The sequence below is a fragment of the Topomyia yanbarensis genome, chromosome 2, assembly GCF_030247195.1.
Source record: "Topomyia yanbarensis strain Yona2022 chromosome 2, ASM3024719v1, whole genome shotgun sequence".
NCBI lineage: Eukaryota > Metazoa > Arthropoda > Insecta > Diptera > Culicidae > Topomyia > Topomyia yanbarensis.
In genome coordinates this window covers 320,145,972-320,158,814 of record NC_080671.1, presented here as the reverse complement: position 1 = coordinate 320,158,814, position 12,843 = coordinate 320,145,972, and the positions used below count along the sequence as shown (strand labels likewise).

The 12,843-nt window shown below is 36.7% G+C and overlaps 1 protein-coding gene across 3 annotated transcripts in view; it reads right to left on the bottom strand.

Moving 5' to 3' along the window:
- The window catches only part of LOC131683743 (acetylcholine receptor subunit alpha-like 1), a 343,079-nt gene that overhangs the window by 19,351 nt on the left and 310,885 nt on the right, over positions 1 to 12,843 (bottom strand). The window lies entirely within an intron of this gene.

Here is a 12,843-nt window from a genome sequence, read left to right as displayed (position 1 = left end):
ATGTCTGGCAATCTCCAATGACAACCATTATCTCTCGATCTTAGAGCTGCAAACCTACCATTGTTACCAAATTTCTCCATTTTTTCGATTGTTATATGAAAACTGGCTGGTGGCTTGGTGTAAATAATATCAAATTGAGCCAGAGCTTGAAAAAAGTGAAATCCCTGCGTGAACTAGAAAGAAAATAAAATTCAATTCATGCCCGTCGCGATGAATGAAATGTTTGGTTCGTTTTCTCCGTCATTCGTTCTTTCGACACAGCGCATGCAGGTTCGGACATGTTCGGTTTTAGAAGCAAACTGTATTTTGTTTCTATTCTACCTATGAGAGAAATTATTGAGCAAAAGTGCACCAGATATAGATTATGTAGTTCACTTATGTTCGAAAATGTAGAAGATGCCAGCTTCTGCCTTCAAACTGTCCACATAATATAAAATGGATGCTTTGGTTGGTGAAGAAATTTATATTTCCTCCGCCCTCAAGCATTCGATTCTGCATTAAATTTCAGTCAGTTGGAAAGTTAATGAATGAAGAAGGCGGTGAATCTGAATTTTGCTTTCGTTAAATACAAGCAGAAATAAGTAACTGATTTTGAAATTTCGCAGCACTGGTTTGAGAACGACATTCCATATTCCCGTTTATGTAGAATGCTACACTCGGCGGATAGTCGCTGTTCAGCGTCCAAGCGTGAAGGTATGTTAATCGTCCATTAGCTATTTCATCTTTTGATCTTTTAATATTATCAATGTGCAAATAAAAATAAATAAATCGAATTTTATTGTATATCCATCGGATCTTGTGTACGCGATTTGTTACTTTGCGTAAAGATCTTATTTCTTGTTGTAGATCCATTTACTTCATTGCCTCTTGTTGCTTGGGCTTTCACGATTACCTGATTGAGTTGAGTTGGGGCCTACGGGTCACAATCGCGTATCCGTATTCTTTGTTATTTACTTTACTATCGGTGATGCTTGCAGTTGATTAGGAAGTAGTAGGTGCATCACAATGATCGGACACGCTGTGCGTGATTTAGTTGATGTTGATAAAGGGCTGTATGCTTGAAATTGATATTGTTTCGTTAGAGGATTGTGCACATGGTTTCTCGTAGTGTGTCTTCTTCTGTAACAACGTAGGGCACGCAGGAGTCTGTCCTTCATTCGTGCACTGCGTGATTCGAGATTTGATCACGCGTTTTGCTTTAAATCAAAAATTCAGATACGAAGGAATAGGTTCCGTCACTCGCATTCTCACGAAACGAACACCGTTGGAAATATCTAGAAAAAATTTCTCAAGGCTTCAAACTTAAAGGATTCCACCGTTACGTATTCCGACATGATGGTTGTAATAAATTTATTAATAGTAACCAGGTGTAGATCGTGCAGACGCATATCCATCTTAACATTGTCGATATAAATGGGTATCTTGGTCCTAACATTAGTACAAGCAGAAACACCAAAACATCGATGTGTCTTTTCAGAGGTACCAAAGGGAATTCTTCGGGCCCGGATTGAAAGACGATTTAAGCCGAAAAGAAGCGCTGGTAAGCATTGTTTCATCGATGTTGACGGGGCACTCTTGAGAGATTAAAAGAAACCATAGGAAGGTACAAGTGGCAGATTCGACTGTATTAAGTTTTGTTTTGTCGCATTCCGATTGAGGATGAGTATACGTTGCAGTTATGGTTCCGGTCGGTCGTAAGTGCGATCTGGAGCATAGTGAAAAGCGAAGACTGAATAAATAGAAATATATTAGGCTTACAGGAGAAAAACCAGGACAAATAAAGCATTTTCCTCGACTTACTAGGACACCAAAACAGTCAATGCAAAACCAGGACATGTCCTAGGAAACCAGGACGTATGGTCACCCTACATGGACCATGTTTGTGCAAAACAGCGATACAAATAGAGAGGAGATTGCACCTCTGCAAACTGCCGACTCATCTACGATAAAAGAATCCAAACAAAGTTTTCCATACAAGTACCTGAACTACAAACGTTTGCCAAATTAGCGACAATTGTTCAAGCTATAATGAAAACTGCAAAAGAGCATCCAGCACCCCAAAATCAACTGTTAGCACTATCGGCGAGGACGTTAATAACAGTGACGACGGGTTTATGTTGCTCATGTGCAATTGCTTCCGTTTTTAACTATGAAGACCTCGACGTGAGACATGTGAGATGTAAAAAACCCCAAAGATACAACTGTTTCCCAGCCGTGAAAGAAAGTCCCCGCACGCAATATAAAATCACGTGCACAAGGTCCAACAAATAATCAATAATGCTTTTTATTTATCTGTTTTATATATCTATATATCGGCTGTTACAACATCTCCCGCGTCGGCTGTTGTACTTTCTGCTCTCCGTTTGTATCGAATGTTATACGACAAGTACGCCTTATCCGTAGACTAAAGTGTTAATTTAAAACGTCTAAACTTTGTGGTGAATTGGTGGTGATCAAATAAGTATAAAAAAAGTGTTTTGTGCGATAATTTCTACAACAGTTTTGATACAACTTACAACTGCCGAGGAGCCATTGTTCTCTTGCTATTAGCTTCCAATTGTTATTACCCTTAGCAGTGGAGAATGGAATGCAAAAAATGCTATACGGCGATCGACTGCAAAGCGGACTTGTTTACTATGTGTGGAGGAAGCTGCAGTGAACGATTCCATGCCAAATGCGTTGGATTGAATGAGGCAAAACTCGATGCTCTTACCAAAAATATAATTTGGTTGTGTGATGATTGCTTGGAGTCTTTCAACGAATCTTTAACTGCTTCACTGTTTGTTCCACCGGAATTGAAACTTCCATCATCATGCATGGAGAAGGATATAGCGCTCATGAAAACAAAAATTGAAGAGATTCAGAACACCCTATTTCAAATAATTCCCAATAAGCAAATGTGTGATCATCACTCAACTCCAGTCTCTTCCGTCAATTTTCAAAACACATCAAGCGATGGAAGTCGGATAGCTTCAGTTTTTATGCCGCCGCGGAGCCGTTCTTGGGAGGACAATATGGAATTCGCTCTGTACCTATCAAACATTGAACCCCACGTAAGCGAAGGCGAAGTTAGTTCTTTAGTCTCCCAACGACTTGGCCTTAGTTCGAGTGAAACAGTTGAGGTTAAAAAACTTGTGCCTGTCTGGAAATCATGCGACACCATTGACTACGCGTCATTCAGAGTAAGGCTCAACAACAAGTGGAAATCGGTTGCTCTGAAAGCTACGACTTGGCCTCGTAACATCCGATGTAGGGAATTTGAAAACCGTATTAACACAACGTGGAAACCTGGACCTGCATAGACTTCATATCACAATTCGGAAGGATTGCGGCATCAGACAGAGTGAAATTAAAATGTGAAAAAATGTTTTATTTAATTTATGCAATATGTGAAATATGATGTGGATATTGTCATGTTGGTATTTTAAAGTCTTTAAATGTTAAAATTGTAATTGCAAATTATCTGTTATACCGTGAAGTTTTGTTGAACGTAAATTGATGTAAATAGTCTATAAGGAGTCACCATTGGGGCCAAGGGGCCTGTTGGTGTAAATATATACAAATACAAATACAAATATAAAAGTCAAAGTTTGTATGTATATGATTTATAGACTCCCAAACGGCTTAACCGATTTCCGTAAAAATTTGCACACAGTAGGTATTTGGTATGGGGCGTGTTTGTGTGCTATTAGTTGGAGATTATCTGCCCGCCAGATGGCGCTTTGGAACAAATTGTGTTTTCCTCCTATTTCGCAGAGTGTCGCAGCAACGCGCGATGGGTATTAGCTAGTTGAAAATATATGTCATGCTATCGCTATGGGCCATGCTAAATAAACGAATTGATAAAAGATTTGCGGTTGAGTCTTACTGAAAAAAAAAAATTGAAATATAAAATAACGGGACGTTTACTGGGCTAAGCTGATCGTGTGTTACGCTGAACTCAATATTTTGCCCATTTGTCTCGTTAAATAGAGCAATGACATGGCTAGTGTTACGAGGCTGCTGACTACTAAGAATCCTTCCTGGATGAGATCAAACATACGACGACTATGAGACCAACGCATTGCCCTCTGAAGCTCCAAGTTGAAGTTGAAAGTCGTACGGCTTCGAATATCTTATCGAAGGTATGACGTGACGTGCGTTAACTTTCGAGATCTGGTTTCAAAATCACATTACGAATTGTCTTAGCATAGAATTACTAAAATAGGATACACGCCTGATTACATTACTGAGAATTGGTATCCAAATCAAGGTTTCGACGCGTGTAAAAATAACATTGCCGTTTTGAATAGCAAGCAGAGGTTTGCAGACACAACGATCGACCAGCAGACATTCATAGGGTGTGTAACGAGGTTACAGAATTAATTATAAACTGATCAGAATTAGAATTATAGTTTTCATAATTGCGCTTTCGCGTTCCGGGTCTCGAATTTTAGCCTGCGGCTGCAAGGCGCCAGGTAGAGACAACTCCGCGACTTTCGACGACGTTCGTAAGCGGATGTGGGCCTCCGAAGTCGAACGAATGATATCGAGTTAAATCGGATAACCAATGGGGGTTTTGAAGCCCAATAGAGAAGAAGTCGACTCTTACAATCTTGACCATAGACAAGGAAGGATCAGGAAAAGTTAGTCAGAAGATCGTTGAAACAGAAAAGTAAAGAAAGTGGAGGAAGTAACTGTGAAATAAGAGAAGTGTAAGTAGGAGTAAAACTAGGAGAAAATGATAAAAATTGTGAATGGTGAAAAAGAGGAAGATCTACGATCAAAATTGTAGGAACCAACCAAGGCTACTATTCACCGCCAATCGGCCATTTTGTAACCAAGTAAGCCACATTTTCCTGAAATCCGCCATAGGTCACCTAAAAAAAATATTCTGGATCAGGCAGAAGCCAACAAGACCACCAAAAAACAATCAGCAAGCGATCATAGCCATAACCAATTAGAGCGTTTGGCTGGTAAAAGGTAACTTAGACCGTTCATAAATTAGTTACCCGAATCCTAATTTTGGAAATTGTTTGAATTATTTCATTCAAACTAAGGTACCATCCTAGAACACAAACGACGAAACTGAGGAATTCCACGAAGGTCCGTCCGAAAATCTCTAAAATCGTGGCGGACCATCTTAGATTCCGATAAAACATTACAGGTTCACCGGCATGGAAGACTAAACATTGTCCACAGTTAATAAGATTATTTTGGCTCAAGCGTAAATTATTAAAAGGGCGTAAACGCTTCTACGTGCAATAATTTAGTTTGAATACACTATTTTATACAGTAAAACTATCTGAGAACGAGTTACAAGTAATGAATACTTCTGCACGGAAAAAAATATACACTGAATAAAATGTTGTGTCATTTTTTACAAAAACAAAAATTTGTGATAAAAATTTAAATTGCAAAAAACCTATTTTTTCTAATTTTTTTATTTGTCAACAAAAATCTAAAGAGAAAGGACATTTTGAATGTGGTTTCATGATGGAGAAATTATAAGCAAAAAATTTTTTCTAACAATAACTTTATGCATGTTTTTAAATTTCATACTAATTGACATACAAAACTGTAATTTTATTAAAGAATATAATTCTAAGTATCATTTTAAATCAAAATGCATTTAACAAATATCTTCCAAAATGCGACAGTTTTCGAGATATTTGGAATTTTGCTCCAACAAAAACATTTAATTCATGTAATTATGTCCTTTTTAAAAGTTATTCGCGTTACCCCATCATAAATTGTGAAAAGTGTAATGTTTATCGTTTTAAAGACATAAAAGAAGCTTTTTCAGTGTATTTGGATCATGGAGAAGCTTTTAATAAAAAAGTTTTCCTAACAACAACTTTTGACAAATTTTTATAATTCATACTATTTGCAGTCAAAAGCACAATTTTATTTTTGAATATGATTCAAAACGCCATTTTAAATCAAAATGCTTTTAACAAAAAAATTCTGAAATGTGGTAGTTCTCGAGATATTTTAAATTTTGTTTTAGCAACACAGTCATTTTGTTTTATTACGACCTTTGCAGAAGTTATTTGCGTTTCTCCATCAACAAGAATAAGGCCCATAACATTTCCTATAACTTTCCCATTGACATCAAGGCGATATTGTAAACCATTTGAAAGCTATCCAAAAACAACCAAAATATAATTCAACTAGATAGTTTAATCATCAGATCCTATGGTTGAATCAAATTTTGATTGTTTTTGTATAGCTTTCAAACGGTTTACAATATCGCCTTGATGTCAATCGGAAAGTTATAGGAAATGTTATGGGCCTTACGAAACACTAGTTGTTGTTGATGGAGAAACGCGAATAACTTCTGAAAAGGTCGTAATAAAACAAAATAATTGGGTTGCTAAAACAAAATTTAAAATATCTCGAGAACTACTACATTTCAGAAATTTTTTGTTATAAGTATTTTGATTAAAATGGCGTTTAGAATCAAATTCAAAAATAAAGTTCTGTAGCGTGGGCAGCTCCCTGTACCCCGTCGTCGCTTTTCGTCTAGTGACGTCACACGGCAACTAATGTGGTTTTCGTTTGAAGCAAAACTGAGTCAGTTTCTAACCCCAACTGCTGTCAAAATGTATGAACTGACAGCGGTTGGGGAAATCGTCATAAATGTCGCCATCGATAGGTACAATTTCACCACCAGTCTACGAACCTAACGCGGGTGTGTGAATCGGGAAGGGAATTGAGCGTGCTGACAGAGGGCAGTAAAGTCAGGAAAGTGAAACGCGTCAACGGGAACACGCCTGCAGGCTGCAGCTGCAATTGCACTCGACCGCCGAAGGAAGCAGAGAACGCCGAGGGGGCACAGATGGAAATATAAGGGCAACAAATTAATGTATATAGTAACCAGTGGTCGCAGTGGTTCGTCTCCAACAAAAAAAATACTAACCATAGCATTAAGAAAGATTATACAAATGAAACCTAGGTGTTTAGTATATGCGATATATGGCCGAATCAAAGAAAAAAGTTTAAATTACTCATCTGATCTGGATGTTGGGTGGGTTTTTTTCATTCTCGGTTTGGTATCGGTAGAATAGGCTCTGGAGAGGGAATCCCGCAGCGTTAACCAGTCCACCCTGTAGGTTGAAACAATTTGTTTTGGTCACTCGTTCGCTGATGTTTCGGTCGAATTTGGTTGTCGTGAACAAGAACTCGCCCTGAAATCTCCCAGCCGGGCACGGGATGATCTTTTTGCGTCATAACTAGCTCCTTCACGGCAAGACTAAAGCTTGCCTGGCGCATGAATGAAGACTGTAACCAGTCGTCGGTCCGTTTTACCTTCCGTTACAGGTGTTAGTATTTTAATGTTTTATCTCCCTGAAAGTGACAAATATTTGCCAACTTTCTTGCAAGTGCATGTATTAAATTTATGTCTTCAGCAAAGTTATTGAGCAAGCTTTTGCCAACAACTTTGCTGAAGACATACATTCTTTATCTTTAACATTATTGTTGGTTGGTTGTGGATGATCCCTGCGAAGCAAATTCATTAATATAACTATTTAACCCCTTCATGCCCATGTTGTTTGTGAACAACAACGTTTTTAAACAGCCATAATTTTTAATTGAGGCAAGATTTGCTCACAAAAACAACTAAGGCTAACAAAACCTTACTATTGCCTTTCATTTGAGTACTAACAGTTACAAGGACCAGCTCTAGAACTGAAGTTATTGCAATTAGTCTGATTGGATTCCAATAAAGCAGTGCTGCCAGGGACAGTTTACGTTGACGACGAAAAATGTTTTATTTTTCATATATCTTCGTTATCGTTCAATATTATTGAAAACTGATAAAACTTATCAATTTAAAGTGCCTTTGGCTACGTTTTCCACGTAAGTGGACTATTGTAAATATTCTAGGAGAATTGTATTGAGCATTGAAAGGTAAAAATTGAGCAGCTTCTAGCACTGCGAGGAAAGCACCAATCTCTATGAAAAATGGCTTTTCGTGTTGCTTGACCCCTCCGTTTTCAAGAAAAAATAGTTTTGAAATCCTACGTGCACTGGAAAAAAGTTGGGCATGAAAGAGTTAAATATATTTCTGACTAGTTCGGCATGTTCCGTAGAAAGGTCTGAATTATCAAAATGAACAACTTTATATATTACAACGATGGCTTGTTTCGTGTATTTTCAAAGTAATTTGGTGATTTCAAACGATGATTGGTTATTAACCTGTAAAGGGCTGAGTTTCCGTCAATAATATTTTCGGACAACTCATCAAAAATAGCAAGATATGTTATTTGCTGCTATGATTTGCGTGAATAATCCTCATATAATTTTTTTATTCGGTATAATAAATAAGGTAACCTCTTTGGAAAGTGGTGTCGATTACCTACACGAATATTTGTGCGAAGTCTCTTCTTAAAATGCTTGAGAAGTTCTAGCTTGTTATCTTTGGAAGACCGCCAGAAACATTTTTTTAAATATCTTCAATTGTCATTCCTACGGGTTTGGTATATTCTACGAAGTTACTTCCCTCGTCAAAATACATAAATTTTATTATGGCATAATTTTTCTTATTTCGAGTATTTTCTGCGATATTGGACGTTTTTTGAAAAACAATAGTTTTTTTTCAAATCATCTTGTAACACTGTACGGTGCATCGCTATGGTGTGGTTTCCTATTCGAACTTAAATTGGGCGGATCTGTTGCAGCACGGGTTTGGCTAATTAAACCGTTGTGTGTCCAACACAGGCCGACAAGGCCACCCGAGTACCTGTCAATTAAAAAGATCATAACTAAGGCATATTTCAAACGATTTGAATACTTGTTTTGGATTTAGAAAATCATACATTTTTAGAATCTGTAAAAATAAACCAGATGAATGCATCTGATTCTCGGTAATCGGAATTTCCGGAAGCATGTTCCAGTACTAGAATATGATTAATAAATTTTACTGAACTTCTAGTATTATAGGTATCAACATTCTGGAAATTGTCTCAGAAGTCTGTTAATTATCGTGATGGAACATATGGCAATTTCATCTCGGAACGGCCATTTACGGCACCGCGGGGACCTGCTCTGGAGTGTCCATTTCGGGTTTAGATTACTGAATGGTTACAAAACCATGAGGTACAGTCTTCCAAGGCAATGCCAAGAATTTCGATAAAAATATTGCCAGTATTCTGTTAAAAATCGCAAATTATATCCCAATACTGGAAAATTCCTCCGAGAATCCAAATTCCCAAAAACCAGATGAATTCATCCAATTCTTTTTCACAGAAGAATACGAGTTCCTGAACACAAAACATCCAACTGTCCAAATTGGTTAAAAATGTCGTAGTTATGAGCATTTCAGTTTTGCGGGCATCATGGTACTCTTGTTGGTCTGTTACGGATTAAGGGGGTGTAGAGGGCAAAAATAATCGACTTCTTTTTTATCCGCTTAATTGTTAGTATTGAACCTCTAGAAAGGTCTCCTGCTATCTCCGTGGCCACGCTGAACCTCTTTTGTTTTAATCAGCAATGCATTCCACGCGCGTATTTGCTATAACACACGCAGATTTTAAACTATCGGCAACAATTTTCGAATAACTGACAGCGATAAAAATACAGTGAAAACAAGCGTTTACAGCGTTTTTTTTCGAGATGCAATTTGATGTGGGACACCCTTTAAAGGTATTTTTCTCGAAACTGCGTTTTTTAAATTGGAGAACACGATAACTCAAAAATTAATCAACGTATTGACTTGATTTTTTATGAGGATGCCCAATATGCTTAGCCTGTCAATCAACCATAGGAAACTGAAAAAATATTTTTTTCCCTATTATTTTGAAGAATTTTACAGTAAAATATGATTTTTTTTTTGGTTTTCATGAAACTATTGTTCGAAACTCGATCTTTTTTCTACTTTTTGTGGCTCATAGACTAACTACACTGCCCATAAAAGCATAAGAGTCCCATATTGAAAAACATCAAGCCGAGAAAAACGCTGCTCAAGATTTACATTTTCATTGAGCCAACCATGGTATAGTATTTTTTCGATATTTTTTAAACAAACCTGGTAATTTTATTTGTGCGTTGTGATTCAGTTGTGATACAGAATACAATCCAACAGATAACCCATTTTCGACAAAAATCCATATTGGACTCTTATGCTTTTATGGGCAGCACAAGTCTAAGCTTTGCTGTATCGATTTTGTTGGCTATTTTCGGCAAATGTGAGACTAAGAGAAACGAAAGCAATGAAATTGAAAGACGGATAGGTATTCTAGAGCGAATCAGTTATAAACTTTGAATGGAAAACTAGGACTAGGCAGGCTCATATGAACATAATCGAAAGGAAATGTGAAGAATTCTTTGCCTTCTGCTAAGTAGGAGTTGGACGTTGCACCCAAGTCTACCGCATAGTCCATGGTAGAACATAACTCATCATCATGTTTTAACGCCGACGCCGGTAAAATGTCTATATGAGCCTGCCTAGTCCTAGTTTTCCGTTCTAAGTTTATAACTGGTTCGCTCTAGAATACCTTTCCGTCTTTCAATTTCATTGCTTTCGTTTCTCTTAGTCTCAAATTTGCCGAAAATAGCCAACAAAATCGATACAGTAGAACCTTGTGGCAATTAACACATAGTAACATATAAATAAGTCTAAGCTTTACAAAACTTATTGAATTTCCCGTATCAGACTATTTTATCGAAAGTTATCGTGTTCGCCGCGGCGCTCCTCGATTTGGAAATTGTTGGACGTCTACTATTGGAACGCTCATATGAGTGGCTCTGTGTGACTGATTTTTTTTCGTGGTGAATGTATAAAGCGATCCTAACATTACACAAAAGATCCATTGTTGTCTTGCCTTCAAAATTGTGCAACAAATTAACTTTCGTTTTGAGTACTTTGATTTTTTTTATTACTTTATCTGAAAGTACAACTCCTTGAGAAAGTTTTCCCAAATTTTTATAGAAATCCAAAAAAATGAACGAAAGTTACCGCGCTTCCAAGCGTGCTTCGTCTACCTAGACGTAACTTGAAATTTTAAACTCGATTATCTCGAAATGTCGTTTTCCCAAAAATGGCTTTTCCGTGATCACAATTCTTTGAAAAACCACCTTAACGATTTTATGCATACATTTTTGTTTTGCAGATGATAATTTTGAAATACAATTTTTGGAGCTTAAAGCAGCATTTTTGTAGGAAAAACGTTCCTGAATGCAGGAAAAATATTATTTATTCAACTAATCGTTAAGGTACGAGGAATACTATTGCAATTTTTTGAATCTTGGGATTTTAGTTGATCCATTGGTCTTCAATCATGATCACCGCAAACCTCTTAAATAAAAAAGGGTTTCGGGGGAAAAGCCACAACTCCGCCAATTTAAATATTTTTTTATAAACTTATACTTGTTTATTTCACTTAAAAATGTACTACCAAAATACTATAAGATTGATGTAATGAAATCATTGCTTTATGCCTTTACGTAAAGTCAAAATTTCTTGGCATTTTTCGCACAAAAACGTATGTAACCCCTTAATTACAAATATTTTGAACATACAGTTAGTAATTAAAAATTTACGGTTTGTTGATGAAAATGGGGATGACTCCTTTGGAAGGAATGTTCAATAATAAAACTGGTGATTGGAGACATTTGTTTATTTTTTTTTTTTTAAACACGCTCAATATTGCAAATGCGGTAATAATGCTAATGGTATCGAAGTTCCAGCAAATCGATTTTCGTCTAAGAATTATTTTTTGAGAATACATGAAATCTAGACGTTTCAGGAATTTGAAAGTTATATAAAATCAAAAATGCAAATCCAATTGTCAAATTTCATGTGCATGACTTCAGATTGTATACTAGAATTTCATGTGGCCGAACATCATCTCCACCTACCCGTATTTCTGGAACCATAAGTCTAATCCGTAACCAACCCGTGACTCCAGGTACAAATTTTCCGAACTGAATGAAATTCAATCGCAGTTAATGGAAGTATTGTGTCGTTCATTTTAAATTAACTGTGATATTAACCCAAGAGTAGCAACAGGCATAGCGTAGTTGATAAATCAATTACCGTGTACGCAGCTCACCTGGGTTCCATTACCAACCCCGCATATAGAGTTAGAGATTGTTCTAACCCGAAAAAATACGCGAATGAGGCGACATAACAAAACTCGAGAGCAAGGTTCTCATCAAAGCTGGACTTAGGTGGTCATTAGTGATCTCGACAGATAAATCTAAGTAATTTTAAACCCATTTTAATATGTTTTGTATTATGTTGACAATATGATGGAATAAGTTTATATGCGAATTTATATACAGTTATTGTATTACCGCGCTCTTCAACTTGTGCAAATTTCCTGACATTATTTAACACACCTAATCACATATGGTCGGTATTAAGTCAGACCGGACTAAGTGACAAAATCTTGATTTCGAGAAAAACGAGTTTAAAGTTTTCCTTTACATTATAATTGGAAATAATTTTTTTGCAATAATTCTTGTTTATTGTTACATATTTAAAATCTGACAAAAGTCGGATGTAGCTGACGAAATGCTTTATCCAGTACTATCATTTTCTCATTTTTTTATGTTTTGCAACTTAGTCCGGTCTGACTTAACACCGACCATATGCAAAAAATCGACCAACTGAAGCGAATGGAATATTACACGGCCCCTTGAGCCCTGATCGGAAACCAGATTTTGGAAGTGATTGTACAGCTTTTCTTTGTATGTAAAGGTTTCTAGTTCGTTACTGGCGAGCTTAAAACAACCAGAATCATGATGTACCCATACGTGATAATATGCCAAACGAGTATTACAGAAATTAGCCATTGGTTCATCCGCATGAATATGTAATTACTAATTATGCCACTTCAATTATTCACAAAAATTTCC